We start from the raw sequence: 9,762 nt of genomic DNA on the forward strand, positions 1-9,762 counted from the left end.
ACTCGAACTGGGAATGCTTAGTAGTGGAGTTCTCTGTGGCACGGTTTTCATCTCTCCATATGATGCTGGCCCAAACTACTAGGGAAGCAATTCCTTTCCCGGCACAAACATCCCTCATTTTAATGAGTACAAAAAAAAACTACCAAAAGCACACACGCATTCCCTTTTAGCTGCTTCTTTGTAAAACTTTAAAAAGTAGCCAGCATAGAAAGAACCAAAAAGGTTCTGTAACAAAACAAATAACCATGTAAAAGTGAGCTGCAGTTCAGCCAACGGTCAACATTCAACATGTTTATCCCGAGACTTTCCACTTGTTTGCACCTTTTTCAACGGAAGAGAAATCACAAAAATTCTAGTGGAGGACAAGTAAGCTACATGCAGCAACAAGATCTTCAAAGTAACAGCAAAATGCTGACTAGACAACACCAACAACCCAGATAAGAAACCAAATACTTTTAGGAAATGTTCTTCTCCTCCTCCCCTGAAGTCACTGCCTCTTGTCTTAGTACAGTTCCACGGCTGCCAGTCGCTCTTGAATACCTTACTGTGTGACCATTCTTCACATGAGCCATGGGAAGAGAGCGTCGACAGGATACTCGGCTATGGAAATATCACAGCAGAGCCTGTTATCGTCCTCACATGGTTTTTACAGTTGGGATGACTGGATAGTGATCAAAAGCGGGAATCCTGAGGCTGAACCAGACCGTTCGCAACCTTCCTGCCATACTTGACCCGCAGATGAGCTTCCGACCACATATCCGCGCCTTCACCAAGACCGCCTACTTCAACCTCCATAACATAGCCCATCTCCATTCCTGCCTCAGCTCATCTGCTGCTGAAACCCTTACCCAAACGTTTGTTACCTCTAGACTTGAATATTTCAACACTCTCCCATCTTCCACAAAATTGAGCTCATCCAAACTCGCACCAAATCCTGCTCACCCATCACCTGTGCTCACTGACCTACATAGGCAACGCCTCAGTTTTAAAACTCTCATCCTTGTTTTCAAATCCCTCCATGGCCTCAGCCCTCCCTATCTCTGTGATTTCCTCCAGCCCTGCAACCCTCAGAGATATCTGCGCTGCTCCAACTCTGGCCTCTTGTGCATCCCCGATTTTAACCGTTTCACCATTGGCAGCCATGCCTTCAGCTGCCTCGGCCCAAAGCTCTGGAATTCCCTCCCTAAACCTCTCCACCTCTCTATCCTCCATTAAGACGCTCCTTAAAACCTACCTCTTGAATTGAGCTTTTGGTCATCTGTCCTAATATCTCATGGCTCGATGTCAAATTTTGTTCGAGAACACTCCTGAAAAGTGCCTTGGGATGTTTTACTACATTAAAGGTGCTGTATAAATGCAAATTGTTGTTGCTGTTGTCTGATTTCCCCTCCTTTGCCGAAGGGTGATAGAACCAACTGTTGCACCACTACTGCGGAGAGTCGCTATCTCAGCACATACAGAGGAATCAAATTTAAATCTGAAGTTAACATCACAAAGAATAGGAAACAAACAATCAGATGAGAAATAATCAAGAATTGGGAAAAATAATAAAACAGGAATTGAAAATAAATCTAACAAATGGAACAAATTACATTTACCTGCCTCACAATCAATGGCAATATGCCACTGGAAAGTGAAAATCAGTGTTATGCCTCGGAATAATTGATACTAAAATTCCTCCATCAAGGATTGCAGTACGATTATTTACCAAAACAACTGCACAGTACAGTACATGGAATCATACAGCACAGGCGGCCATTTGGCCCATCGTGCCTATGCCAACTCTTTGAAAGTTGTCCAATTAGTCCCACTCCCCTACTCTCAACAATAACTTGTATTTATATAGCGCCTTTAATGTATTAAAACGTCCCAAGGAGCTTCACAGGAGTATTATAAGACAAAAATTTGACTTTCGCCATAGCCCTGCATTTTCTTTCCTTTTCAAACAAATATCCAATTTCCTTTTGAGTTACTATTGAATCTGCTTCCACCACCCTTTCAGACTGTGCATTCGTGCAGGGTTTATTTGTTACATTATGAGAGAGACACAAATGATGAGGAGCAGTCTCACAGATCTGACACGTGTTTTGTGCAAATCGAAAGCCTCAGGGAATGCATGCAAAGTGACATGGGACAAGCAGGAGCCTTCCCGTGGCAAAATACATGCTTCAACAATACTGATTCACCAGCTCTTGGTTCATTCTGTACCTGAACCTCTGCATGTGGCACATGAGAGTTGTTTTGCACATACAAGTCCCACTCCAGGGACTTGAGCACAAAGTCCAGGCTGACACTCCAGTGCTGCACTGTCGGAGGTGCGGTCTTTTGGCCGAGACGTTAAACTGAGGCCCTGTCTGCCCTCTCAGGTGGACGCAAAAGATCCGATGGCACTATTTTGAAGAACAGCAGGAAGCTTCTCCCCGGTGTCGTGGCCACTATTTATCCATGAACCAACATCACTAAAACAGAGTATCTGTCATTGCTGTCTGTGGGAGCTTGCTTTTCCCAAGTTGGCTGCCATGTTTCCCATATTACAACAGGGGCCATACTTCAAAAGTACTTCATTGGCTGCAAAGCACTTTGGGACATCCTGAGGTCATGAAAGGAACTATATATAAGCAAGTCTTTCTTTTCTTTAATGGTTTTACCAATTGAGGAATCAGGAGAGTACTGTTCTACTCTTTTATCTCTCGTTTCATTTTATTCCAACTCATGCCCCACACCTCCCAATGTAACCACGCTGCCAAGTCTGGATTAACGAGACCATTATCAATTACGTGATGAGCTCTGCGATTGCACTTCTTCTGGGGAGGGACAGTAAAGGCTGCAAGGAAGCGGAGCAGACAAGATTTTGTTCTCCTGCCCCACAGTAGGGCAGTATTCCATCCAGGAGCCTGAAATTACATAGGAAGTGCTAGATGAGAAAAGGCCACAGTTCATCGAGTTCGCCTTCTACCAGCCCGGTAGACGCGTGATACAACGATAATGGAGTTATTGACTGATCACAGCAATCAAACTCCAATTAGTCTACAGTAGGCTTAGACACAAGGAAAACACCAGTTGTGGAGAGCTATGGGAACCGTAAATCCAAAGTCACCTTTTTCTTCCAAAACTCAAAGTGCAGGTAACAAAATTTGAATGACTGGTTGGGACTTGAAATCATGGTCGCCTGAATAGTAGTCAGATACTGGTCTGCATTACAAAGCCAACCAAGTCCCCTATTTCCAGGCAGTGATATAATGACTGAATTTAGGGAAATTTGGAATGGCCCCCCAGATTCTCACCAACTTCTACCGGTGCACCATCGAGAGTATCCTGACCGGCTGCATCACTACCTGGTATAGCAACTGCACCGCCACAAACCGCAAGGCTCTACAGATGGCGGTGAAAGCTGCACAACATACTATAGGAATTAAACTACCCGCTGTGCAGGATATCTACCCCGAGAGGTGCCGGGGGAAGGCCCCGAGAATCATCAAAGACGCGAGCCACCCCAGCCACAACCTCTTCGCCCTGCTCCCGTCCGGTAAGAGATACCGAAGCATACAGTCTCGTACCAGGAGGTTTCGAAACAGCTTCTACCCCCAGGCCATAAGATTCATGAACGAATAATTTATTATTTATTACTGTTGTTTTATTTATTAATACTGTATTTCTATTAGTATTTTTATCATTGTTATGCCATATTTATTCCAATGTTGGGAGGACACGTAAAAATCAACATTTCATTGTGCAGTACACATTCTGCTGCATATATGACAAATAAAATTGAATTGAATTGAATTGAATAGAAATACTATGATTAAAAACCATTATCAAAACCAATCACGATATGCCCAAAGTGTCAAAATAGTTAAGATATTGCGGTTTATTCTGCAAAAGGGCCACACAATATAACTAGTGCATTTTGCTATATTCAGTTTATAACATCCCAGTGTCAGCTGTTGGCAGCACTCGCACTGTCAGAAGGTTGAGAGTTCAAGTCCCACTCCAGCGACTTGAGCACAAAAATCGAGGCCGACACTCCAGTGTAGTACTGAGGGAGGTGCCGTCTTTCAGGTTAGACGTTAAACAGGAGCTTGGGGAACCAGAATCCCTAGATTCCAGCCACACACAATGCAGTAAGGAGAACTCGAATAGTTCTCTCTCAGGCAGATGTAAAAGATCCTGCGGCACTATCTCGAAGAGCAGGGGAGTTCTCCCCGGTGTCCTGGGGCCAATATTTATCCCTCCACCAACATCACTAAAAACAGATAATCTGGTCATTATATCACATTACAGTTTGTGGGAGCTTGCTGTGCGCAAATTTAGCTGCCGCGTATCCCACATTACAGCAGTGACCACACTTCAAAAAGTACTTCATTGGCTGTAAAGCGCTTTGGGACGTCCTGAGGTTGTGAAAGGCGCTATAGAAATGCAAGTTCTTTTCTTTCTGATTGATAGCCAGCAACCCTGCCTAAAGTGCAGGCATGTGGGCATCGGGTGAGGAGAAAATTGGGCTGTGTGTGATGCCTATGCAGTTGAAGAGTTGCTGACGCTAAGCACCGAGATTGGGGGGGGGAATACTGGAGAGAGAATAGCGCCTGTTGAACTGTATCCTGTAAGAAGTCAATGGAAGTTCAGCCTGTAAATAAAAATCATAACACAAGAAAAAACCCCAGGCAGGCAGGCAGGCAGCTGCCCAGAGGGACTGGCTGACTCCCTGTCCCGCCTCGCCTTTGGGGATTGTTTTAAAAGGGAGCAAACAGAAAGCCTCCCCCCGGGGCAGGGGAAGGGGCGGCCGCTGAGAAGCCGGGGGTCGCCGGCGCGGCCTAGCTGCTGACTCCCAGCCTGCCGTCGAGTTTGAGGCGACGGGCGGATCGGTGCAACCCGGACTTCAAGAGTTGGTGTGTGGGAGCAGGCCGTCACCCAACCCGCCGCCTCCTTTCCTTTCCTTCCCTTCGCTTCGCTATCGGCGGCCCATTGCCCCCCGGGTCACACTCACCACCAACTCCGAACGGCCTCGGTCCAGCCGCCGCTCCCGCGCCAATACCGCACCGCGCAGCTCGCCAGCGGGCGGGCGCGCCCCCGCCAAGTCTGCGTCGAAGGGCGTGAGGGTGCCCGCCGTTCGTGCGCGTGCGCGTCATCCCCCCGGCCACTTGCGTCAAAGGGCGTCAGCGTGCCCGCCGTGCGTGCGAGCACGCGCGTCACGCTCCCAGACGCCAGGAGGGGCGTAAGCTCCCGCGTTCCTCGCCTCCTTGTGATTGACAGCTGTGCGTCAACCAGGGGCAAAAAAAGGAGGAGGAGCATGTCAACTGAAGGAACAGCACCTCATCTTCCGATTAGGCACTTTGCAGCCTTCAGGACTCAATATCCAGTTCAACAATTTCAGATCATAACCTCGGCCCCTATTACATTTTTACTTATATTTTTTATCCACACCTTTGTTTTGGTTTTTCCCTCCCCCCCGCCCTTTCCTTTTTTTCTCTCTCCCACATGGCAGCTGTCTCCCATTCTGCCAGAACAGTTCACACCTAATCTGAGCTTGTCTCCACTGTCCTATCACCATCTCGTCTGGTTTTGAATACCTCTTAATGTCTCTTCACTTTTGTTCTCTCCCAGTCCTGCCTTTCGAACCATTTCATTTCCCTTCCAGTTTTGAAAAAGGGTTGCGACCCGAAACGTCGACTCTAATTTCTCTCCACCGATGTTGCCTGGCCTGCTGAGTTTTTCCAGCATTTTCTGTTGTTATTTCGGATTTCCAGCATCTGCAGTATTTTGCTATCGTACATGTCTACAGAGGGTTGGGGGGTCTAGACAGAGTAGATAGAGAGAAACTGTTCCCATTGGAGGGAGGGTCGAGAACCAGAGGGCACAGATTGTACAGGGCCTTGGTGAGACCGCACCTTGAGTATTGTGTGGAGTTTTGGTCGCCTTACCTGAGGAAGGGTGTTCTTGCCATGGAGGGAGTGCCGCGAAGATTCACCAAGCTGATACTGGGATGGCAGGAATGACGTATGAGGAGAGATTGGGTTGATTGGGCTTGTACTCACTGGAGTTTAGAAGAATTAGAGGGGATCTCATTGAAACTTATAAAATTCTAACAGGACAGCAGCACGGTGGCATAGTGGTTAGCACTGTTGCCTCACAGCGCCAGGGACCCGGGTTCGAATCCGGCCTCGGGTGACTGTCTGTGTGGAGTTTGCACATTCTCCCCGTGTTTGCGTGGGTTTTCTCCGGGTGCTCCGGTTTCCTCCCACAGTCCAAAGATGTGCGGGTTAGGATGATTGGCTATGATAAATTGACCCTTAGTGTTAGGGGGATTAAATACGTGGGGTTACGGGGATCGGGTGGGATATGTGTCGGTGCAGGCTCGATGGGCCGAAATGGCCTCTATTTGCACTGTGGGATTTCTGTGACTAGACAGACTAGATGCAGGAAGGATGTTCCCGATGGCGGGGGAGTCCAGAACCAGGGGTCACAGTCTAATGATAAGGGGTAAGCCATTTAGAACAGAGATGAGGAGGAATTTCTTCACCCAGAGAGTGGTGAACCTGTGGAATTCTCTACCACTAAAGGTCGTTGAGGCCAATTTATTAAATATAGTCAAGAAGGAGTTAGATATATTTCTTAAGGCTAAAGGGATGCAGGGATATGGGGAGAAAGCAGGAACAGGGTACTGAGTTTGGATGATCAGCCACAATCTCATTGAATGGCGGAGTAGGCTTGAGGGGCTGAATGGCCTACTCCTGCTCCTATCTTCTATGTTTCTATGTATGTTTCTATGGTGATTGGCGGAAGAACCAAAGGCGAATTGAGGGAAAACTTTTTTCAAAATTCTCATCCATGTTTTCAAATCCCTCCGTGGCCTCGCCCCTCCCTATCTCTGTGATCTCCTTCAGCCCCACAACCCCCCCGAGATATCTGCGCTCCTCTAATTCTGCCCTCTTGAGGATCCCTGATTATAATTGCTCAACCATCGGTGGCCGTGCCTTCAGCTGCCTAGGCCTGGAATTCCCTCCCTAATCCTCTCCGCCTCACTACCTCTCTTTCCTCCTTTAAGACGCTCCTTAAAACTTACCTCTTTGACCAAGCTTTTGGTCACCTGCCCTAATTTCTCCTTAAGTGGCTCAGTGTAAAAATTTTTGTCTTATAATACTCCTGTGCAGCGCCTTGGGACATTTTACTACGTTAAAGGCGCTCTATAAATACAAGTTGTTGTTGCCGTTACGCAGCGAGTGGTGAGGATCTGAAATGTGCTGCCTGAGAGGGTGGTGGAGGCCGACTCAATGGTGGCTTTCAAAAGACAATTGGATAAGTAGCTGAAGGAAAAAGACTTGCAGGGCTACGGGGAAAGGGCGGGGGAGCGGGACTAGCTGAAGTGCTCTATGCAGAGAGCCAGCACGGGCTTGACGGGCCGAATGGCCTCCTACTGTGCTGTAACCATTCTATGGATCGATGATTTCACGACCTCCAGACGTCCCAAAGTGCTTTACAGCCCAATGAAGGACTATTTGAAGTGTAGCCCCTGTAATCCCACAAACAGCAATGCGATAATTGACCAGATAATATGTTTTTTTAGTGATGTTGGTTGAGGGATAAATATTAGCCCCCAGGACACCGGGGAGAACTCCCCCCCTGCTCTTCGAAATAGTACCTTCACCATGAGGATTGCAGTGGTTCAAGAAGGCGGCTCACCACCACCTTCCCAAGGGCAATTAGGGATGGACAATAAACGCTGGCCTCGCCTGCGATGCCCACATCCCGCGAATGAATAAAAAAAGAGAAATCTGAAATGTCTTCCCCCAAAAAGCACGGTGGCATAGTGGTTAGCACTGTTGCCTCACAAGCGCCAGGGACCCGGGTTCGAATCCGGCCTTGGGTGACTGTCTGTGTGGAGTTTGCACATTTTCCCTGTGTTTGCGTGGGTTTCCTCCGGGTGCTCCGGTTTCCTCCCACAGTCCAAAGATGTGCGGGTTAGGTGGATTGGCTATGATAAATTGACCCTTAGTGTTAGGGGGATTAAATACGTGGGGATAGGGTGGGATATGTGTTGGTGTAGGGGTTACGGGGATCGGGTGGGATATGTGTCGGTGCAGGCTCGATGGGCCGAAATGGCCTCTATCTGCACTGTGGGGTTTCTGTGATTCTGTGAATGAGGTCTGCAGCCGAGTGGTCCTGGCGAAACTCAAACTGAGCATCGGTGAGCAGGTTATTGGTGAGTAAGTGCCACTTGATAGTACTGTCGACGACACCTTCCATCACTTTGCTGATGATTGAGATGGTAATTGTCCAGATTGGATTTGTCCTGCTTTTTGTGGACAGGACATACCTGGGCAATTTTCCACTTTGTCGGGTAGAAGCCAGTGTTGTAGCTGTACTGGAACAGCTTGAGAGGGCAGATGGGGCCTCAGTTTAACGTCTCATTTAAGTACCAAGTAATGTTAATGACAAAAATAAGTTCTAAATGCATTCAAATTTGAGTGTTTACTTTGAGGGCAGGTTTCATAAACTTGGCTTGTAATTCCCCCCCAGTAGAAAAGATTGAGGAGGTGTTTAAGTTGCTAAAATGATTGGACAGAGCAGATACAGAGAAATGATTTCCTTTGGTGGGGAAGTCCAGAACAAGGGGCCATAACCTTAAAGTTAGAGCCAGGCCGTTCAGGAGTTAAATCAGGAAGCACTTCTTCACACAAAGGGTAGTAGAAGGGTATCAAGAAACGGCTGAGCACACTGGATACAGCAAAGGCTATGGGCCCCGTCAACATCCCGGCTGTAGTGCTGAAGACTTGTGCTCCAGAACTAGCTGCGCCTCTAGCCAAGCTGTTCCAGTACAGCTACAACACTGGCATCCACCTGACAAAGAGGAAAATCGCCCAGTTATGTCCTGTCCACAAAAAGCAGGACAAATCCAATCCAGCCAATTACCACCCCATCAGTCTACTCTCAATCATCAGCAAAGTGATGGAAGTTGTCGTTGACAGTGCTATCAAGCGGCATTTACTCACCATAACATGCTCTGATGTTCAGTCTGGGTTTCGCCAGGGCCACACAGCTCCAGACCTCATTACAGCCTTGGTCCAAACATGGACAAATGAGCTGAATTTCCCTCCAAGTCACATACCATCCTGACTTAGAAATATATCGCCGTTCCTTCATCATTGCTGGGTCAAAATCCTGGAACTCCCTCCCTAACAGCACTGTGGGAGTACCTTCACCACACGGACTGCAGCGGTTCAAGAAGGCGGCTCACCACCACCTTCTCAAGGGCAATTAGGGATGGGGAATAAATGCTGGCCTTGCCAGCGATGCCCACATCCCATGAACGAATAAAAAAAAAAGAAATCTGGACTGTCTTCCCCCAAAAGACCGGATGCTGGAACTAGGACTAGGGACAGGGTCACTGGCAAGGCTTGGAAGCTAAGCAGAGTCAGGCCTGGTTAGTACTTGGAGGGGTGACCATCAGGGAAGACCAGGTGCAGAAGGTCACGGAAGGAGCCCCGAGGAGGGGCGGTTGGTGAGAAGGTCACGGAAGGAGCCCCGGGAGGGACGGCTGGTGAGCAGGCCCGGGCGTTGGGCTGAAGATTGTCGGACAGGAGGAATGGTGGAAATGGAATGGCGGCGCGCACAGACGCAGCGGCTTTGCTTCTCCCAGGGCGGTGCTTTTAATGTTATTTGTACTGGACTCATGGGAGCTTGCAAGATCACATTTTGTTGTTCATGTACTTGTGCATTGTACAATGACAATAAAGTTGAATTATTATTATAATTGAAGCTCTCAAT

The 9,762-nt window shown here is 48.0% G+C and overlaps 1 protein-coding gene across 5 annotated transcripts in view; it reads right to left on the bottom strand.

The window, feature by feature from the left end:
• Positions 1 to 5,097, bottom strand: part of supt5h (SPT5 homolog, DSIF elongation factor subunit) — a 119,734-nt gene extending 114,637 nt beyond the window's left edge. For 4 of the 5 annotated variants that reach the window (XM_085973606.1, XM_085973604.1, XM_085973605.1 and 1 more), the window contains exon 1: positions 4,985 to 5,097. The gene's annotated coding sequence lies outside the window, so the exon portion shown is untranslated. Of the gene's footprint in view, positions 1 to 2,777; positions 2,895 to 4,984 lie in introns of all 5 variants that reach the window. The other variant, XM_085973603.1, reaches the window with a different exon arrangement.
• Positions 5,098 to 9,762: the final 4,665 nt, after the last annotated feature.

The sequence above is a fragment of the Somniosus microcephalus genome, chromosome 34 (genome assembly GCF_052327205.1).
Source record: "Somniosus microcephalus isolate GS21.2 chromosome 34, FLI_Smic_1.0, whole genome shotgun sequence".
Taxonomy (NCBI): Eukaryota; Metazoa; Chordata; class Chondrichthyes; order Squaliformes; family Somniosidae; genus Somniosus; species Somniosus microcephalus.